This window comes from Megascapheus bottae, chromosome 6 (assembly GCF_031878675.1).
Source record: "Megascapheus bottae isolate mThoBot1 chromosome 6, mThoBot2.hap1, whole genome shotgun sequence".
In the NCBI taxonomy this organism is placed as follows: domain Eukaryota; kingdom Metazoa; phylum Chordata; class Mammalia; order Rodentia; family Geomyidae; genus Megascapheus; species Megascapheus bottae.
In genome coordinates this window covers 13,738,335-13,760,076 of record NC_143514.1, presented here as the reverse complement: position 1 = coordinate 13,760,076, position 21,742 = coordinate 13,738,335, and the positions used below count along the sequence as shown (strand labels likewise).

General features: G+C 39.5%; 1 pseudogene; it reads left to right on the top strand.

Moving 5' to 3' along the window:
* The first annotated feature begins 1,052 nt into the window (after positions 1–1,052).
* Positions 1,053–12,420, top strand: LOC150061402 (uncharacterized; annotated as a pseudogene).
* The last annotated feature ends 9,322 nt before the right edge of the window (positions 12,421–21,742 follow it).

Below are 21,742 nucleotides of genomic sequence, written 5' to 3'. Positions count from 1 at the left end.
AAATCCAGGGACAGAGCTCAGGCCCTGAGCTCAAGCCTAGAACTGGCAAAAAAAAAAGAAAAATAAAAGAATAAAAAAAAATTAAAAAAATCCTAGATATATTTTAATATGTATGAAGGTTTTTTTTGCCATTCCTGGCCTTGAGCTCAGGTTCTGAGCACTGTCCTTAGACTTTCTCAAGGCTAGAGCTCTACCACTTGAGCTTCAGCACCACTTCTGGCTTTCTTCTATGTATGTGGTACCAAGGAATCGAACCTGGGTCTTCAAGCATGCTAGGCAAGCACTCTACCACTAGGCCAAACTCCCAGCCTATGTATGAAGTTTTTAAATAAAGATTAGTGTTTAGTTTTGTTCAACAACCTAGCAAACAAAAATATTTATGCTTCTGATTAACTACCAATTTCCCTAGCTGCATTAGCTTTCTTCAAATTAATACTGACTACACAGATCTAAACAATTTTAATTTCACAAGCTTGGTTTCATGATATGTATGAGAGGATACTTCAGAATATATTTACTTAATTTAAAACAAGGAGAAGGAGAATGAAAGAAAAGGAAAGTAAAGGAACTAATCCTAACTTTTTGTCCAGGAAGTTCTCAAATTGTATTTTTCCTGACCTCCGCCTTTTAATTAGCTGGGATTACAAGCACCAGCTACTGTACCCAAGTCTGACCTTCACTTGTTATGTGGCTGAAATATTTCCACAATATGTATTTTCCTGTTATAATTTAGACTTACAAATATTGCAGATTAGCAGATCTTTCTAAAATTATATGTGATAAAAGACTAAACTGGAACAAGAATGTAGCTTAATGAAAGGCTTATCCTTTTAAAATTAAACATATGTAGAAAATTATCATACTATACTTAGGCCAGTATAGCTATTTATCTAAAACATTCTTAACTTGGCATGACTTTGTTTATAATACCAAGGGATGACTAGGGACTTTGAAAGCTCTTAAGATGGATAATTTATTAGTAAACACTCAACAGGCAACATTGTGATATCAGATGCTCATATATGATTACATTCTGGTATAAACAGGGTACAATGACAACAAAAATGAACAGAAATGAAGCTGTGATTGCGTTAGCTGCTAGAAAGAAAAACTTCAAGTCTATATACAAAGATGAATGGACGTTTTCTGGGGGCAAGGTGAGCAGAAATGATGTTTAGTTGAACTAGTTAAGAGAGACATCTGTGCAAAGCTGCCTGCTCTGCTAAGTTTATTCCAAGAATGCGATGGCACTATTGAGAGCAGTGAAAAATTTACATCTTCCCTCCTACTCTGAGAAATCTATCAGATAAATATCTTTGATAGTTTTTCTCCATGTCAAAATTTCAGAGCCTTTGGTATGTTTTGCTTTTCAAATTTTGGTTCAAGAAAGCACTACTGGTGATACTGATTCTCAAAAAAAAAAGAAGAAGAAGAAGGAGAAGAAGAAGGAGGAGAAGAAGAAGAAGAGGAAGAGGAAGAGGAAGAAGAAGAAGAAGAAGAAGAAGAAGAAGAAGAAGAAGAAGAAGAAGAAGAAAAGACACCCACAAGCCAAAATTAACATGTCTTCGCTGTTAGATCTTTCTAAGAATGTAGAATTGTTTCAATGTTCATCTAATTCTTTGAGTGATATAACCCATATCAAACTTATCAAATATGTTTCCAACAAGCAGTGAGTGAAATTTCAACTTTATTCCAAAAAGAAATAAAACTCTTAATATTTTTGTTACACAATTATTTTCCACCAGAACTTAAATATATATTTTTCTTTAAGAACTGATGAAATTTTGTTATATTTGGAGTAAATTCAAATAGGATGATCCAGATGATCATCATGTGATGATTGAACAAAATTGGGTTTTATTTTCTTGTTTTCAATGTGCTCTGTGAAGCTATTTCTTTTTTTTAAATTTTGTTTTGTGTTATCTTTTGGGTTACCCCATGTTGTCACTGCATGCAATTTTGATACCCTGTGTCTTGTATACATGTTTATCTGAATTAGAGAAGAGAAGAGGAAACACCAAATGGTGATACAAAGGACAAAGGGTAAACCAAGGTAACATCATGCTCACAAGACAATATTTTGGAAATGAACATTACAACTTGGGGGGTTAGAGAGGGAGGGATAGTGAGAGAAAAATGAGAGAAGGGGTAACAATGTTCAACAAGAAATGTACTCATTACCTTAAGTATGTCGCTGTAACCCAACTGTATATCACTGAGACAACAAAATTAAATTTAAAACAAATAAACTAATTAAGGATTCAGGTGCTAGTCTCTCAAGTCTATAATCCTAGCTACTCAGGAGGCTAAGATCTGAGGATCGCTACTGGAAACAAGCAAGGGAAGGAAAAACCAGTCTTTTTAGGCACAATCCTGTCAAATTTGTTGATCAATCGGCTTCTATTACAAGGTCTGTCATCTAGTCCTCTATTTGTGTTGGAAAGCAACATCTTATAATTCCAATGCAGCCTTTTGTCAAGGCCATTGGACTCTGAAACTAAGAAGATATGGTACATTGTATCAAATTTAACAGTGAACTGTTTTTCTGAAAGTAGCCACCTAAGTGCAAAGGAAAAGGCTTTCACATGAAGGTTGGATTAGAAACATTTTTAGCTGCCATGCAATTAAAGTTACACTAAGTGGAGAAATAAGGCTTTTCTGAAATATGCTCACTTTATTTTTGACCTCCAAATGACCTTTGTAGCTATGCTTTCAAAATAAACCAAAATTAATTCTTAAAAATCTAACTGTTTTTTTTCCTTTTGTCTTTTTGTAATGTCTTATTCTTTGATAGGGTCTAGCTATGTAGTTCAGGCTGGACCTAACATAATTATTTTTTGCTTCAACCTTCCAAGATATGGGGGGAAAACTATTTTCATTCTTTAATGTCTTTATATTAAACTCCATTAGTAATGACTTGTGATATTACCATTTTTAAATATATTAAACTACCTATTACTTTAATACTTTTGTATGTCTGTGTGTGTGCCATTCCTGGGACTTGAACTCAGAGCCTGGGTGTTGTCTCTGAGCCTTTTTGCTAAAGTACTTTTCTACCATTTAAGCCAAACTTCTACTTCCTTACATTAGTATTTTATTTATTCGGATATAGATAGATATAGATATAGATATATGTGTGTGCCAGTCCCTGAGACTTAAACTGAACACCTGAGTGTTGTCCCTGAGCTTTTCTCTCTCTCTCTCCCTCTCCCTCTTCCTCCCTCCCTCCCTCCCTCCCTCCCTCTCTGTCTCTCTCTCTCTGTCTCTCTCTCTGTCTCTCTCTCTGTCTCTCTCTCTGTCTGTGTCTCTCTCTCTGTGTCTCTCTGTCTCTCTCTCTCTGTCTCTCTCTCTGTCTCTCTCTCTCTCTCTCTCTCTCTCTCTCTCTCTCTCTGTCTCTCTCTCTCTCTCTCTCTCTCTCTCTGTCTCGCTCTACCACTTCAGTTGCAGCTCCACTTTTGGCTTTTATTCTTGGTGGGGTGCCTAATGGTAGATGAGTCTCACAAATTTTCCTTACTGGGTGTGTGTAGAACTGCAATCCTCAGATCCCAGCCATCCTATATAGCTAGGATTACAGGCATAAACCACTGGCATCTGGCTCGTTAACATTTTTTAAAAAGATAAAATCTAACGATGCAAATCAATGGCTGTTCTAGGTATTTGTTTCAAACCATTAGCTTCTAATTTGTGTGGTTCACCTATTATTTTCAAATGTTATTTCATCAGTCCTCAGATTTCCAACATTTGGAGAATTAACTCGCTGATCCCTGATTCCATTCCTATATAATTCTGTTAAAAAGGAGAATCAATATTCCATCTACTAATATCCTCTCTAATAGTTCTGCTGTTTACATTAACCAGTGACCACTTTTATTAACTATGGCTATATGGGAAGGCTTACTAATCACATTAGCCCTGGTTTTCTAAGGTAGTTAGGCCAAAGGTGAGGTGCATACCTATCTTCATAACTCATGCTCAAGACTGACCTTTCACTCCGGGATTCAATTCTGATTTATCCTTCAAAATTTGTTTTTAATATTGCTTTATTTCTGAAGGATATACAAAGGTCACTTTTGTGTTCCCATTATTGATTTTATATTGCCCACATGATATCACATTGCAGTCATTTGTTTCCCTTAAGTTTGTCTTTATGCCTTGTCAGTAGGAACAATTCATTCTTACCCAGACATTTCATTTCCAGAAACAGGACTAACACAGAATGTGCCATAAAAAATGTCTATTACCTAAGAGTTGTTTTTGTTTTTATTTTTGTTCAGACCTGGGGCTTGAACTCTGGACCTAATCACTGTCCCTGAGCTCTTTAGTTCAAAGCTAGCATCCTACCAGTTTGAGCCACAGCACCTACCTAAGAGTTTTGAGACTACATGGCCAAGTCTTAATGCCAAAAATGTTTAGAGCATTTTGAAAAACGCATTTTGAAAAATTAACATTTGCAAATTTATTGTGTTGGAAAGGGATTTCCGTTTCTTGTGTAGCTAACATTATACATACAAGAAGAACCAAGAAGGAAAACAGTATATCATTTACTTTTCTGGATGCATTGTCTCTCCCTGATATGACAAATTTTATCAGAGGATACAGGTATCAAAAGAGGACCTCTATTTATCTACCATATTCATATTCAATTTTTCAAAGACAAAAAACTATTGTAGCTATGATAGCTTTCATTTATTCAAATTTTAATTTCCCTATTTAGGATATTTTTCCTCTATAAATAAACATTGCTCTTCTGATATGCTTTATTTTAAAATAAATCTCCCTCTTTATAATTAATATAAGTTAATAATAATAATTAAGAAGGCATATGCTTTGTTTTTTGCAAAATAAACAAGATGTTAACAAAGGACCATGTGGTACCAGGCCTGATAAGCATGAAGAAGCCATAGTACCTTCATATTGCCCACCCTTCCATAGTAGCTGTGCTTTGTGAGACATCATCCACATCATCATGCAGTCTGGTGTTCAAAAACCATTCAAATACTTGCTTCTGATAATGTCTTTCTGAGGGGGAGGGGACTTTAATGGAACTTCAACTCAACACTTGATCTTGAACCACAAGTTTTTGCCTAGCTTCTTCTGTTGGCACTCTACTACTCCAGCTAAACCACTTTTGGCTTTTTGCTGTTTAACTGAAGATAGGAGTCTCTTGGATTTGTCTGTCCTAGATGACTTCATACCTCAATTTTCAGATCTCAGCCTCCTGTAAAGCTAGAAAAATAGGCTTTCACCCCTAGTGGCCAGTTTTGGTAATATGTCTTAAGTAACATTTATTTTAAACATTGAGAGACTTAAGGACATGCAATTGAACAAATTTCTGTTTTATGTAAACAAAAGTGTGGAGTGCTGTCAATCATCTTCAAAAGCTGCTCCTTAGGGTAGGAGTATCTGTAAGATTCTCTGAGAATCTACCATGAAGGAACAGATGAACATTTAGGTAGGTTATCAATCACAAACTCTACCCCTCAACCCCCTCCCACACACCCAATGAAAGCAACTTCATTCTTTTCTACTTTTTAAAATGTTCCCAGGTTAAGCTTTTATTTTCATTGAAGTCCTTTGATGTCCTTTAAAAAAAAGAGCATGAAAACCACTTAACTAGATGGAATCCAAGGTTTCCTTCTGCTCTAACCTACTGATCTGTATTTCCAAAAGATCAATAAAAGCTTTGCATGAACAAAGACTTGGATACTTGTATAGCTCAGTCCAGTGGGGGAAATACTACAGGGAAGAGAGAGATGAAAGTGAAAGTTTACTCCCTTCATTTCCAAAATCTTTTCAAGCAGTTTCTAGACAAGTTCCTTATATTAAAACTAAAACAAACATTTCCTACTACTCTCTTATTATTCAACTCAAACTTTCTAGCTATGAACTTTATTCAAATCCAACTTATATTTTTATTCTGCATTGTTTTTATGATTTGACCAACAGGTTCAAGATGACTTACAATTCCATTTTGGATCTCTAGACTTAGAACTATAAACTGTCTCACTAGCCTTGAGCAAAAAGTGTTCAAAGACAGTGTACAGGCCCCGAGCCAAGCCCCAGGACTGGTTAAAAAACAAAACAAAACTGTAAACTATCTAAATGGTGCCCATGTGCAAATGCTCCAGCAACCTAAAGCTGCATATTTATTAAGAAAGCAACTCCTTAGATTCTCACACTCCTAAGGGAAAGGCCTCATAAGCAGGCACAGTTCACACAGCCCTCTGTCACCCTCAAAAGTAAAAACTCAGGCCTCATTCTCCTCATTTTATCCCTATTGCCAGTAACATGTGTTACATGTCTTTTTTATGTGCTTACTTCCATCCTATTTTTCAAAAAGCAGCTGCTTCTTCTAAAATGCTTTCTTACCATCCCTTAGTTTTGCTCTTTTCCCCTTTCTGTATGCTGTCTATTAGCTTGTATGTATCTTTACCATAGCATTTCTACTACACTAAGTTTCTCTCCTTCAACCCTAGAATATGGGTCTCCTGGAGTCAAGAGAGATGTCTAAATTAATGTCATATTTCCTGAAAACATGTAAATGATGTCATTGCTTGATCAACCAGCCAAATGAGTGTATTTCATCCATAATATCACTATTTTCTGGATAGACTGTGGTCTACACTATCCTAGCAAGCAAGCCAAGAAAGTCCCAGGGCATAAATCTCAATACTGTCAAAAAAATTAGAGAAAGAGAACAGAAGTAAGATTAACTTAGATAGAATTGATGATTTTGTCTGGCCAGAGTAAAAATGATTTTCCAGGAAAGGACTAGTTCACATGTTTATAAAACATATACAAACGACCTTGTGCTTAACTGTTTAAAGTTCAAAAAAAAATCGCAGGCTAGGTTGACGTTGCAGATGGATATTTCTGCAAGTACCAATTCTAGTTGAAGGAGATTCCTTCTCCAGTGAATCTCCAAAAGAAATTGGAGTATTTATTGTACCTTTCTTTTTCTTGAGTTTTCTTGTTTTGGAGTCTGAAACCTAACATTCAATGAAATGTCTTGAAACCCTCCTACCTCAGCTTCACCCAAACAAGAGAGGTCCCCGAACTAGTTTAGATCAGAATACGTAATGAATTTTTTTTAAAGTGTGTGAGGGGGATAAGAAAGCTGATAGGATAAAGTTTTTAAGTAAGAATTCAAAGAAGCAGTTTAGGTTATGCACAAGTCAGATAAAAGATAAAACAATCTGTTCATTTCATTCAGCAAAGTTTTATAGTGTGGTCAGGAAATAAATACCACACAGAAAGTAATTCCAGGCAGATTTCAGGGCTGCTGTGGTAAATCTTTCAGTTTGTGGTAAGTAAAACTGGGTGTTGAATGTTGTAGGAGCAAATGAAGCATTGATTACCAGTGAGAACCTCCCTGCTCCCCACTGTAAGTAACAAAGCCTGCTTTTATCCACTGGTCACTTTGCTAAATGATTCTTAATCAGATCCATGGGCAAGACTCAATTGCACATCATCAAATCTGATCATTTCCTCTAATTTTTATGCACTGCCAGCCAGTGCATAAATTCCACCACAGCAGAAGCTATGGTTGTCTTACTAATGTTTTCTTTTTAGAGCCTAGATTAGTACCTAGGATAAAGCAATCTCCCTGCTAAATACCTCTTGAGTCAATTAATGTACAAACCAAAGAATAAAGCAATCCATTGTCAAAAATATAACCAATCATCTTCAAGTCAGAACTCAATGACATGCTCAGTTTTGTATTTCCTGATTAACTTTAACCTTTTATGGATGTTTTAAGTTCTTATTTGTAATTAAATTTGAGTAGGTTAAGTAGGGTTAAATTAACACATGGTAATTTAGAAGGTAGTTTGGAGAGTCCGCAAGAAACTAAGTATGGAACAACTCTATTATCTAGCAATACAGATCTTGGGCATTTTTTTCAAAAGGTTACAAATAGGATGCAATAAAGGTATCCAAAATTTCTTATAAAGGACCTATAATGAATGAGTGAATTCAGAAAACATAACACACACATATTCACTTTCTCTCTCTCTCTCTCTCTCTCTCTCTCTCTCTCTCTCTCTCTCTCTCTCTCTCTCTCACACACACACACACACACACACACACACACACACAATGACACAATGGATTTTACTTATCCATTAGGAGAATAATATTATCCATTAGGAAGAATAATATTATTATGTCACTTGCAGGGACATAGATGGACCAAGAAAAATTATGTAAAGCAAAACAAGTCAGGCTCAGAGAGACAAATGGTACATGTGTTTTCCTATATGTAGAGGTTGTATATAAATCATAAACATATGTGGAAACACTTTTAAGGCCATATACATATATGCAATAAACAAACTGTTTGAAATATGGTATACTCAGGGGAGTACTTCAATGACATAAGTCCTTTGAACAACCAATTTATAGTTTATAAAAACGAATAACAGCTTTGCCTCCCTGTGATGAATCCTGTTTGATCATAGTGTATAATTTTTTTGATGAGTTGTTGTAGATGCTTGGCCAGTATTTTGTTGAGAAGTTTTGCATCGATGTTCATCAAGGAAATAGGTCTATAGTTCTCTTTCTTTGATGAATCTCTGTCTGGTGTGGGGATGAGGCTTATACTGATAAAGAACCTTCATTTTCAATTTCATTGGAGAGCTTGAGGAATATTGGTGTGAGCTTTGCTTTGAAGACCTTATAGAATTCAGCTGTGAATCCATCTGGCCCTGGGCTTTTCTTGGATTGAAGGTCTCTTATTGCCATTTCTATTTCAGTGCTTGAAATAGGCCTGTTGAGTTGGGTTAGTTCTTCTTGGTTCAGTGTGGGTATGTTAATATTGGCTAGGAATTCATCCATTTCTTCTAGATTCTCAAATTTGTTGGTGTAAAGTTTTGAGAAGTATTCCCTCATGACACTCTGGATCTTGGTAATTTCTGTAGTGATATTACCATTTTTGTCTGTGATTTTGTTTATTTCTGTATGCTCCCTTCTCTTTTTTGGTAAGATTTGCTAAGGGTTTGTCAATTTTGTTAATTGTTTCAAAGAACCAACTCCTTGTTTTGTTGATTCTTTCTATAGTTTTTTTTTTGGACTCCAATTCATTTAATTCTGCTTTGATTTTTAATAATTTGCTTCCTTCTAGTGGGATTAAGGTTGGTTTGTTGCTCTTTTTCCAGGAGTTTAAGGTGACACATTAAATTGTTGGTTTGCGATTTTTCCAATTTTTATTGTAGGCACTCAGAGCTATAAATTTTCCTCTGAGTACTGCCTTTGCCGTGTCCCAAAGGAACTGGTATTTTGTGTGCTCCTTTTTGTTAAATTTCACAAACTGTTGGATTTCTCTTCTGATCTCTTCAATGACCCATTGGTGATTCAACAATGTGTTGTGCAGTCTCCATGAGTTACAGGGTTTTCGTTGGTGGAGATGTGTGTTCAGTTCCAATTTGATGCCCTTGTGGTCTGAGAAAGTGCAGGGAATAATTTCAGTGTTTCTGAATCTGTCCACGTTTGTTTTATGGCCTAAAATGTGGTCTATTTTGGAAAATGTTCCATGTGCTGCTGAGAAAAACGTATATTGTGTTGTTGCTGGGTGGAATAATCTGCAGATGTCTGTTAGATCTAGTTGGTCTATATAGTTGTTCAATTCTAAGGTTTCTCTGCTGAATTTTTGCCTTGTTGATCTGTCCAAAGGTGAGAGTGGTATGTTAAAGTCACCAACAATCAGCGTGTTTCGATCTATGTATGGTTTCAGTGAAAGTAAAGTTTGCTTGATGAAGTTCGGAGCTCCAGGATTCGGTGTGTAGATATTTAGGATGGTTATTTCCTCCTGGAGGAAAGATTCCTTTAGTAGTATGTAGTAACCTTCTTTGTCTTTTCTCACTAATTTTAGTTTGAAGTCTATTTTATCTGATATGAGGATGGCAACTCCTGCCTGTTTATGGGGGCCATTAGCTTGATACAGTTTATTCCATCCTCTTACTTTCAAAACACCAATCAATTAATATAATTCAACACATCAACAGGAGCAGGGACAAAAATCACATGATTGTCTGAATAAACGCAGAAAAGGCATTTGACAAGATCTGTTGTGCCAAGATTGTTCCAAGTTCTGGGAATGACCCCCTCTCCCCTTGTTTAGGGCCCATGTACTTGAACCCCAGGTGGTAACAGCTTGGTACTCAGCGGTTAGACACCTGAGTTCTAATTCTACCAGTGGTTAATTGTGATTCTCCTTTAAAAGCAGTGTAAAGTTCTTGCTCAGGGCCTTTCAGCGTTGCCGGCTGTTGGTACACGGAGGCCTGAGTCTGGACTCGAAAATAAACGAACCCCTACTTTTTAGCTTTGGCTGTGGTCTCTGGTGGTCTTTTTGGGGTTCTAGAAATTCGGGTACAACATTTGGTGCATTGGCCGGGAACCCCTAAGTCCACTCAGACGCCTCGTCAAGGGGTCTTGGAAAACCGCGGTAAATAGGCTGGCCTCGTTTGTCTCTGTGTATTGTGTTTTATTCGATAATCTGTTAATCTGGGTTGCCTATAGATTCTGTATCTGGGTCACTGAAGAATCCCGGCAGACGTGCTATAGGATTGTTGACGGGGCCAGTGGGAGACATCCCTTGTGCCCCTATTGGGAACTATTGTTAGGATGGTCATGCTGGCTTCGACCATCCCTCTGTCTGATAGTTCCATCTAGGCTGTATTGAGGAGCTATTGTTAGGATGGTCGTGTTGCGACCATCCCTCTGTTTGATACTCCCATTCAGGCTGTATTGGGGAACTGCTGTTAGGACGATCATGTTGTGATCGCCTCTCTGGTTAACAATTCCCTTCTGGTTATTGGTTTAAGCACGCACATGTTGTTTTTGTTATTTGTTTTTTTTGTATTTCTGTTTGTTTTTTTGATTTGGATATCTTCCCCTGAGATGGGTACTACTCCGCTTGCTCTTCTAATAATGGATTTTAAGGATGTTAGAAGCAGAGGTTCTGATTTGAGTAAAAACAAACTAATTACTCTTTGTAATTTGGAGTGGCCGACCTTTGATGTTGGATGGCTCCCAGAGGGCCCATTTAACCTTTCCATAATATGGAAGCTAAGGGAGAGGATACCAGAACAGTTTGGCTACTTTGATCAGATTCCTTATATTCTTGTTTGGCAGAATTTGGTAAAAAAAATCCCCCTGCCTGGTTATCTCCCTTTCTTCTCTCAACAAGCGACGTCTTGACCCTGTGCCAGGCTGACGCCTCTCGACCCAAGCCCTCAGCTCCTTTTCACCCGGTCCTGGCCGATAGTACAGACCCCCTTCTTCTTGAACCCCCTCCATCTTCTCCTCCTCCTTTCAATCTGCAATTTTCTATGTCAACAGGAGGAGTAGAGGTTTCTTCTTCGGGCGAGGTGGAGGCGAAAGTGGCTTCCCCAAATGCCGCTGAAGGCCCAGCGGGTAGGACAAGGGGACGTACTCAACGAGCAGTGAGCTCACGTTTTCCTGATTCCACAATGGCCCGCCACTGCGTGAAATTGGTTTTCCAGATGATACTGGGAATCCTAGGTTCCAGTATTGGCCTTTTTCCACCTCTATAACTGGAAAACCCAGAGTGCTTGTTTTTCTGATAACCCTAAAGTTTTGATTTCTCTTCTAGAAAGTGTTATGTTCACTCACCAGCCCACCTGGGATGATTGTCAGCAGCTCCTTCGAATCTTGTTTACTATGGAGGAGAGGGAAAGAATCCAGGTGGAGGCCAGGAAATTGGTCCCTGGCGATGATGGGCAGCGCACTGTTAATCCAGATTTGATTAATGATACTTTTCCCTTAACTAGACCTCCCCAGGATAAATGGGATTACAACACAGCAGAAGGTAGGGGAAGGCTAAGGGTGTATCGTCAGACTCTAATGGTGGGTCTTCGGGCTGCCGCTTGCAAGCCCACTAATTTGGCTAAGGTATATTCAGTTCTTCAAGGTAAAATAGAAACTCCTTCTGAGTACTTAGAGAGATTAATGGAAGCCTTTAGACGGTTTACCCCAATGGACCCAGAAGCCCCTGAAAATCAGGCAGCTGTAGTTATGTCTTTTGTTAACCAGGCAGCTTCAGATATTAAGAGGAAGCTATAGAAATTAGAGGACTTAGAAGGAAAAAGTATCCAAGATTTACTCAGGATTGCTCAGAAAGTTTTTAATAATAGAGATACTCCAGAGGAGAAACAGCTGAGAGCAACACAGAGCATGACTAAAGTACTAGCTGCCATAGTTCAACAGGGAAGACCACCACAAAGAGGTTCACATGGCCCACAATCTTCGAGGCCTTCAGTTCGAGATTTAAGCAAAGATCAATGTGCTTACTGCAAAGAGTTTGGTCATTGGGCTAGGGAATGCCTGAAAAGAAAAAAGAACAGATTGGACAAGTGGCAACGAAAAACTTCCGTGTTAGTCACTCATGACGTGGAGGACTAGGGGAGACGGGGTTCGGATCCCCTCCCCAAACCCAGGGTAAGTTTGTAGGTGGAGGGGACTCCTGTCCAGTTTTTAGTGGACACAGGTGCTCAGCATTCGGTTCTTACTAAGCCTCAAGGAAAACTCTCCACAGTTACATCGTGGGTGCAGGGGGCTACAGGAATAAAGAACTATCCTTGGACAACTCAAAGGATGGTGGACCTGGGAGCTGGTAAGGTGTCACATTCTTTTTTTGTCATCCCTGAAAGCCCCTACCCCTTATTGGGGAGAGACTTATTAACCAAGTTGGGAGCTCAGATTTACTTCCTGCCAGATGGACCTAAGGTAACAAACTCCCAGGGCAGGCCACTGACAATATTGACCTTAGCACTAGAAGATGAGTATCGCCTTCATCAACAACAGAAGCCCCCTGATTCGGGAATTGATGTTTGGCTTAAGCAATTTCCAGAAGCATGGGTGGAAACTGGAGGGATGGGATTAGCTAAGCACTGGCCAGCACTCTATATAGAAATAAAACTTGGAGACGACCCATTGCTTATCTATCTAAAAAGCTGGATTCTGAGGCTGCTGGATGGCCTCCCTGCCTCTGAATGATTGCAGCCACAGCATTGATGGTAAAGGATGCAAATAAATTGACCCTGGGACAGGAGTTACAGGTCACAACACCTCACGCTATTGAGGGCATTCTTAAACAGCCCCCAGATCAATGGCTCAGTAATGCCCGGCTTATTCATTATCAAGGACTACTGCTAACACCCCTCAAGATTCTTTTCCAGCCTCCAACTGCCCTTAACCTAGCCTCGCTACTGCCCGATCCAGACCTGGAAGCCCCACTTCATGACTGTGCTGAGGTTTTGGCCCAAGTGCATGGAGTCAGAGAGGATTTGCAAGATGAGCCTCTGCTAAATGCGGAGATTGTCTGGTTCACCAGTGGAAGCAGCTTTATGCACCAAGGGCAGAGATATGCAAGGGCTGCAGTGGTCTCAGAGACTGAAGTCATCTGGGCTTAGTTCCTGCCTGCAGGAACTTCAGCACAAAGAGTGGAACTGGTGGCTCTAACCCAAGCTTTAAGACTGGGTAAGGATAAAAGCCTGACAGTTTATACAGACAGTCGGTATGCTTTTGCCACTGCCCACATACATGGGGCAATATACAGAGAGAGGGGCCTCCTTTCAGCAGAAGGAAAGACTATCAAAAATAAGGAGGAAATATTGGCACTCCTGGCTGCTCTTTGGGAACCAAAGAAACTGGAAATAGTCCATTGCCCAGGACACCAGAAACCTGTAGATCTAGTGTCCAGGGGCAATTATCTGGCTGACCAGACTGCCCAGGAGGTGGCTTTATCTTCAACTCCAGCTCTAGCCCTCCAACTCCCAGACCCAGGACCCAGGGTTTTACCACCGATCCCAGGGTATACAGAGGAAGATTTGCAATGGATTGAGAAACTACCTATGGTACAGCTCCTTGATTGATGGTGGAGAGATTCCAGGAGTCACATAGTACTCCCAGAAAAATTAGGGATGAGGGTGTTACAAAAAATTCACCATAGTACTCATCTGGGAGCTAGAAAGATGCAAGACTTAATCAGACAAACTGGACTACGAATTAAGAAAGCAACCGTCAAAATTGATCAGATTATTTCAGGTTGCAGAGTATGTCAGCTAAATAATGTAGGGAGAAATCAGCAAAATTTAGGGGCAAGACAGCAAGGGGATAAGCCAAGAGCCTATTGGGAGGTAGACTTTACTGAAGTAAAACCAGGGAAGTATGGATATAAGTATTTGTTAGTTTTTGTAGATACCTTCTCAGGATGGGTCGAGGCTTTCCCCACTAAAAGGGAAACTGCACAGATAGTGGCTAAGAAGATACTTGAGGACATTTTACCCAGGTATGGTTTTCCAGTAATGATAGGTTCGGACAATGGACCTGCATTTGTCTCAAAGGTAAGTCAGGGACTGGCTTCCATACTTGGGGCAGATTGGAAATTACATTGTGCCTATAGACCACAAAGTTCAGGACAGGTAGAGAGAATGAAGAGAACATTAAAAGAGACCCTGACCAAATTGACCATGGAGGCTGGCGCAAACTGGGTAGCTCTTCTCCCCTATGCTCTGTTCAGGGTTCGAAACTCCCCTTTTAAATTAGGACTTACCCCTTATGAAATAATGTTTGATAGACCTCCCCCTATAATACTTAATCTTAAAGAGAATCTTGTTAAGAAAGAAGAGGATGGTGATTTTGAATTTTTGTTTTCACTCCAAGCCCTGCAAAGGGCTCACCAAGAAGTCTGGCCCAAGTTGAAGGACCTGTACAAGACAAAACCACCTCTGGTGCCTCATCGCTATAGACCAGGTGACTGGGTATTTGTGAAACGCCACCGGCAAGAAAATCTGCAGCCATGATGGAAAGGACCCTTTCAGGTCATCCTGACAACACCCACCACCCTCAAAGTAGACGGAGTAGCTTTTTGGATTCATTACACCCCGGCCAAGCCAGTGGATCCGTTTCCAGACCTTATAGAATCCTTGTCCAAAACAACTTGGAAGATTGATTGGACTAAAAGTAGCCCTTTAAAAATTAAGTTACATCGCCAAAATCAATAATAGTTATGGGCAGTATTTGGACAGGGACTTTGTGTGGGTAAATACTCGTAGTTGTCTATTTCCATCTACTGGTGTTAAAACGGGAAAGGGAGCAAAGTGAAGGAGTTTTTCCCCTTGGTTGATAACTCTGTTCTTTGTCTTAGCTGGACCCTAAGGCCCTTGTGTGATTATGCAGAGATAGCCAAGATTGGCTCTAAAAGTATCATGGGAAAGGGGAGAATGTCGTGCCAAGATTGTTCCAAGTTCTGGGAATGACCCCCTCCCTCCTTGTTTAGGGCCCATGTACTTGAACCCCAGGTGGTAACAGCTTGGTACTCAGCGGTTAGACACCTGAGTTCTAATTCTACCAGTGGTTAATTGTGATTCTCCTTTAAAAGCGGTGTAAAGTTCTTGCTCAGGGCCTTTCAGCATTGCCAGCTGTTGGTACGCGGAGGCCCAAGTCCGGACTCAAAAATAAACAAACCCCTACTTTTTAGCTTTGGCTGTGGTCTCTGGAGGTCTTTTAGAGGTTCTAGAAATTCAGGTACAACAGATCCAACACCCCTTTATGTTAAAAGCTCTGGAGAAACTAGGAATCCATGGAACATTCCTCAATATAATAAAGGCTGTGTATGACAAACCCACAGCTTAATGGCGAAAAGCTAAAGCTATTCCCTCTAAAATCAGGGATGAGACAAGGATGCCCACTCTTTCCACTCCTCTTTAACATAGTATTAGAATCCCAGCCAGTGCAATAAGGCAAGAAGCAAGCATAAAGGGGATCCTAATAGGGAAAGAGGAAGTAAAACTTTCCCTCTTTGCATATGACATAATTCTGTATTTAAAGAATCCTATAGACTCTACTCTCAAGCTCGTTGATCTGATTCAAAACTTTGGAAGGGTAGCAGGGTATAAAATTAACCCTCAAAAATCAACTGCCTTCCTCTACGCCAACAGTGAGAGGAATGAGGCAACAATCAGGAAAGCAACTCCTTTTGCAATAGCCTCAAAGAAAATAAAGTACCTAGGAATTACCTTAACTAAGAATGTAAAGGACCTTTTTGATGAAAGCTTTAAAACCTTGAAAAAGGAAATTAAAGCAGAACTGAGGAAATGGAAAACCTCCCATGCTCCTGGATTGGAAAAATCAACATTGTGAAAATGACAACTTGCCAAGGGCTATCTACAAATTCAACGCAATACCCATCAATATCCCAATGGCATTCTTTAAAGACATAGAAGAGGCAATCCAAAATTTCATAAGGAATAATAAAGGACCCCATAAACAAAAACACATATTAGCAGAAAGAACAGTTCAGGAGGAATTTCAATACCAAACTTTAGACTCTATTACAAAGCTATAATTATCAAAATAGCCTGGAACTGGCACAAGAACAGGTCTGAAGACCAATGGAATAGAACTGAAGACCAGATATTAAACCACAGACCTATGGCCACCTAATCTTTGACAAGGGAGCCAAAAAAATAGAATGGAAGAAAGACAGCCTCTTCAACAAGTGGTGCTGGCAGAAGTGGTTAAGCACATGCAGAAAACTAAAGTTGGATTCTTCTTTGTCACCCTGCACTAGAATTAACTCCAAATGGATCAAAGACCTGGAGTTAAAAGCCGACACTCTGAAAACTTTACAAGAAGGAATAGGAAATACACTAGACCTCCTTGGCACAGTTTGAAACTTTCTTAATAAGGACAAAGAATCACAACAAATCAGAGAAAAGCTGGATAAGTGGGACTGCATTAAATTGCAGAGCTTTTATATGGCAAAGGACATAGCTAGTAAACTAATCAGGAAGCCTACAGAGTGGGAGAAGATCTTCACCAACCATACAACAAAGGCCTCATATCTAAAATATATCAACAGCTCAAAAAATTGAATCACTCCAAAACTAATCTCCAAAGTAACAACCATCCCATTAAAAGATGGGCCAAAGACTTAAAAGAGTCTTTTCTGAAGAAGAAATAAAATGGCCTATAGACACATGAAGAAATGCTCAACATCTCTGGTCATAAAAGAAATGCAAATCAAAACAACTCTAAGATTCCACCTCACTCCAGCTAGAATGGCCAGGAAAACAAATAACAACAGATGCTGGAGGGGATGTGGCCAGGAGGGATCACTACTACACTGTTGGTGGGAGTGCAAACTCGTTCAACCACTATGGAAAGCAGTATGGCAGTTCCTCAAAAGACTAAACATAGAGCTCCCTATGACCCAGCAATTCCACTACTTGGCATTTACCCAATCATCCAGAAACAAGGACAATCTAAATCCACCAGCACAACAATGTTCATTGCAGCACTATTTACCATAGCAAAGATATGGAACCAACCTAGATGTCCCCTAGTTGATGAATGGATCAACAAGATGTGGTATTTGTACACAATGAAATTCTATGCTGCTGTCAGAAAGAGCGCCATTACTTCATTTGTTAGGAAATGGAAAGACTTAGAAAAAAATCATATTAAGTGAAGTAAGCCAGACTTAAAGGAACTTAGGCTCAATGGTTTCCCTCATTTGTCATAATCAGTAGAAACCTTGGGCTCTCCTAGCAGAGATTTGCAATAGAGCAAAACCTTGGTACATAAGGTCATATAGTATGATGCTAAATGAAAGGATCTCTAGGATATAGAAACATAAGCCATATAATGAGTTATTGTTGTCCTTAAGGTACTATGTTATCTCTCATCTCTTTTGCTGTCCCTTGGTTATTTCATATTGTTACAGTACCTCACTTTGTTACCTGCTATATTGGATATATTTGTATTTGGTCATTTGAAATTGGATAGGGAAGGGGGGAAACAAGATGAGGGGTGTGGGGGGGGTGGGTAATGGGGACCAAGACATATGAAAGGGTATCAATGTATGTGAGTTAATGCACCTTCTATCTGGCAAATATCATGTAACCCTTCTATTAATTACAATAAAAATATAGGAAAAAAGTGCTAATGCACTACCATATTACAGCATTTCTTAAAACTAAAAAAAGTGAATAACAGTAGAGCTGAAACATATTTTCTTGTAGGGAAAGGAGACCAGTATGTGTGTGGCGGCAGACAAACGAACAGAGAGAAGGGTAAGTGAATATGTTCATCATATTCAATGCATGTTACATAGATGAGAGGGGAACCCAGCAGCTGGAAAGGATGGAGGTACTGGGAGCAGTTGAAGGTGACATTGGTCACTATGAGAAACTGACTTGTTGCATTGCAATCCCTTTGTGCAACTGCTTTCAAAAACATTTGGAACTAGGCAGTGGTCATTCCTGTGGCTGTAATTCTAGCTACTGAGGAGGCTGAGATCTGAGGATGACAGTTTGAAGCCAGCCAGGGCAAAAATGTCCATGAGACTCTTATATCTAATTAGCTACGAAAAGCTGCAAGTGAAATTATGGTTCAAGTGGTAGAGCACTAGTCTTGAGCACAAAAGCTTAATGGCAGCCAGGCCCTAAAATTAAGCCCCAGTATTCACCCCCATTCCCCTCCCCCACACTTACAAAAACTTTTGAACACAAAAAAAGAAGTAAATTAATAAATAAGAAAGTAAACAAATAACAAAATGGAGTGATTCCAAGCCTTGCTTCTGCAATTACACAATCCAATTGCCTCTGTTACTTTATGGGTACTATTTGTCATCATACTCTCCATCAACATTGCCACGACTCTAACACTAACACTAATACCAAATAACAGTGTTAGGGAAGATAAACATCTGTTCCACTTCTGTGGTCAGCTTAATTATTGTCTTGAATCAATTAACACAAATTAGTATTTTGTACCATTGAGCTAAACCTTTCCCTCTTCCTTTTATTGTATGGATGGAGTCATAACAAAGAAGGAACCATAGATAGAAATTTGCTTCCTCTTTAATAAGAATAGAGATGAGTCTTTGTTATTTCTTTCTCTTTTTTTTCCTTCTCGGAATTTTAGTGTTTCTTCTTTTATAGCTAAGCTGTTCAGCCCTTCTGTCCTGAAAGCTAGAAGGCAATTGGAAATTCCTTATTTTTCCCTAAGAGAGAGAGAGACTTCCCATATAAAGTCCTCATTTCCCTAAGAATGATCAACATCTGTTGCAGTATTAAGTAACATGCCTGGAGAATCTCCCCAGAGTACCTGAAGAGCTGTGCCTACCCCCACTGCTTTGCCAGAAAAATAAAATAAGTGCCCTCGCAGAGTGATGTAATGATTTAAGGTTGTAGAACACAGTTGCGTAGAGAAGGCATGAGGTTTGCAGGGTACTTATAAGAAGAGGTATCTAGTTTCATTAAATCAGATAACTTGGATCATTTGTTCAGGGTTCCTGCCTATCAGTTTTCATTGCCTTCCAAATGCCATAGTTTATGAAAATAGTAGAGAAAAATTTAGCTCCTACAGATTCTCTTTCACACTTAAGTATAACATTCACTTATTTAGTTTATTGCCTTCTTTTTTTCTGCCACCATTCCTGGGCTTGAGCTCAGGCCCTGAGCACTGTCCTTGAGCTTTTTCAAGGCTAGAGCTCTATCATTTGAGCCACCACACCACTTCCACCTTTTCCTATGGACGTGGTACCAAGGAAATAAACTCGGGTCTTCTTGCATGCTGGGAAAGCACTCTACCACTCACTTTATTGCCTTCTTAAATTCTTAATTCAAAGTACATAAAACTTTAGTTCATGTCAACAAGTTCTGTTTTTCTCTGATATAACAACTCTCAGAACTAGTAGAACGGTCAAGCCTAGAGAATGTCAAGCCAGACTTTAAAATTTAATCCTCAAGGGAAGAATGCTAAGTTTTCATCCCCAGCAAGGACATCTGTGTCTCCCTTTTTTGTCATTAACTAGCAAGTTGGGCTAGGATGATTTCCCTTTTATTGAATGTCATTTATAAAACTGGCTTGGCACGGACTCCCTCGTTTGTCAAAACTGAAGTTGATTATCAGCATGAGATACAAGTTTTCTATACAGGAGAAATGACTGAGAAGCAAGATTTTGCACTTCTCTTATCAGGCATATTAACCATAGCTAATTTGGAAAATTATTGGTACAAACTGAGGCTGATAATTTGAGTGTCCTTAAAATTATGAATAATAGCTGACCACCAGAATTCATGCCTATAATCCTAGCTACTCAGAAGGCAGAGCTCTGAGGATCAAAGTGTAAAGCCAACCTCAGCAGAAAAATCCATGAAACTTATTTCCAATTAACAACCCAAAATCTAGAAGTGGAACTGTGGCTCAACTGGTAGAGTGCCAGCCTTAAGAGAAAAAGCTCAAGAATGTGAGTTCAAATGCCTGGGCCTTGAGTTCAAACTCCAGTATTTAAACTGGGTAACTCCTTAGAAAAAATAATCTCAGACCAGCAAAATGGATATTAGGAAACAGGGACTTGAAAAATATTAGGGAGGTCAGTGAGAGGGAAATAAAAAGATGAAGGGTGAGAATGCAATCACACTATTCAACACATATCCTATGACACTAGAAAACTAGAGGGGAGAAGGTGGGCTAGGAGTGGAAGAGGAAGGAGAGTGATGAAAGGAGGAACATCAATCAAAATTCATTCTACTTATAAACAATAAGCCAGGTGCTGATGTCTCATGCCTGTAATCCTACCTACCAAAGAGGCCTTAGTAGCTTTCTAAACATAACAGAAAAGCCATTAGCCAGCAAAAAAGCTGGAGATGGAGTACTGACACAAGTGGTAGAGCAACAGCCTTCAGTAAAAGAGTTCAGACACAATGCTCAGTCCCTAAGTTCATGGCACAAAACTGATGAAAGAAAGAAAAAAAGAAAGAAAGAAAGGAGGGAGGGAGGGAGGGAGAGAGGAAGGAAGGAGAGAAAAAGAGGAGAGATGGAGAGGGGGAAGAAAGAGTAATAAAGAGTGGAAAATAACTTCACTTTTGATGTATCCTCATTGCCAAGGTCAGGATCAAAGGAATGATGAGGAGGTTGCCTGCTAAAGTAAAGCTTTCCCTACCCTTTCCTGCTTGGGCCTTTTGGTAAAGAGAAAAATGGGAGGCTTGGAGTGTGGCCTAGTGCTAGACTGCTTGCCTAGCATACTCTTGGTTTGAGTACCTGGTTCTACATATATAGAAAAGCCATACATGGTGCTGTAGCTCAAGTGGTAGCCTTGAGAAAGCCTAAAGGACAGTGCCCAGGCCCTGACTTTAAGCCAAAATGAAGAATAAAAGGTAAGAAGAAACCCCTGAACACCAAGAATACCCTGCAGCCCCAACCACTACCAACCTAGCTCCCCAGGAAACTGGACCTTCACTTCTCACTTTACTGGAATGTGAAATTGGTTACTGACAACATTCCCCCATTTTTTCTGTGTGTAGAGCCTGGGGCTTGAACTCGGGGCCTGGCTGCTGTCCCCGAACTCTGCCACCACTTGAACCAAGCCACAGCTCCACTTCTTGACATTTTGATAGTTTACTGGAGATCAGAGTCTCACAGACTTTTCCGCCATGGCTGGCTTTGAACCACAATCTTAAGTTCTCAGCCTCCTGAGTAGCTAGGATCACAGTAATGAGCCACCAGCAGCCTTGTTCCTCACTTTTCTTTTTACCTCTGCTCCCAAAGTGTTTTCCCTTCATCTACTTGCACAAGCTCAAAAGCCATCTACAGTAGCAGCTCAACCTAGCTCAGTTTCCTGCACATGTTTGCAGGAGTTTGTTTTTGTTTGTTTGGGGGAGTTGCTTATTTTTTTTTTTTGCCAGTCTTCAGCTTAAGCTCAGGGCCTGAGGAC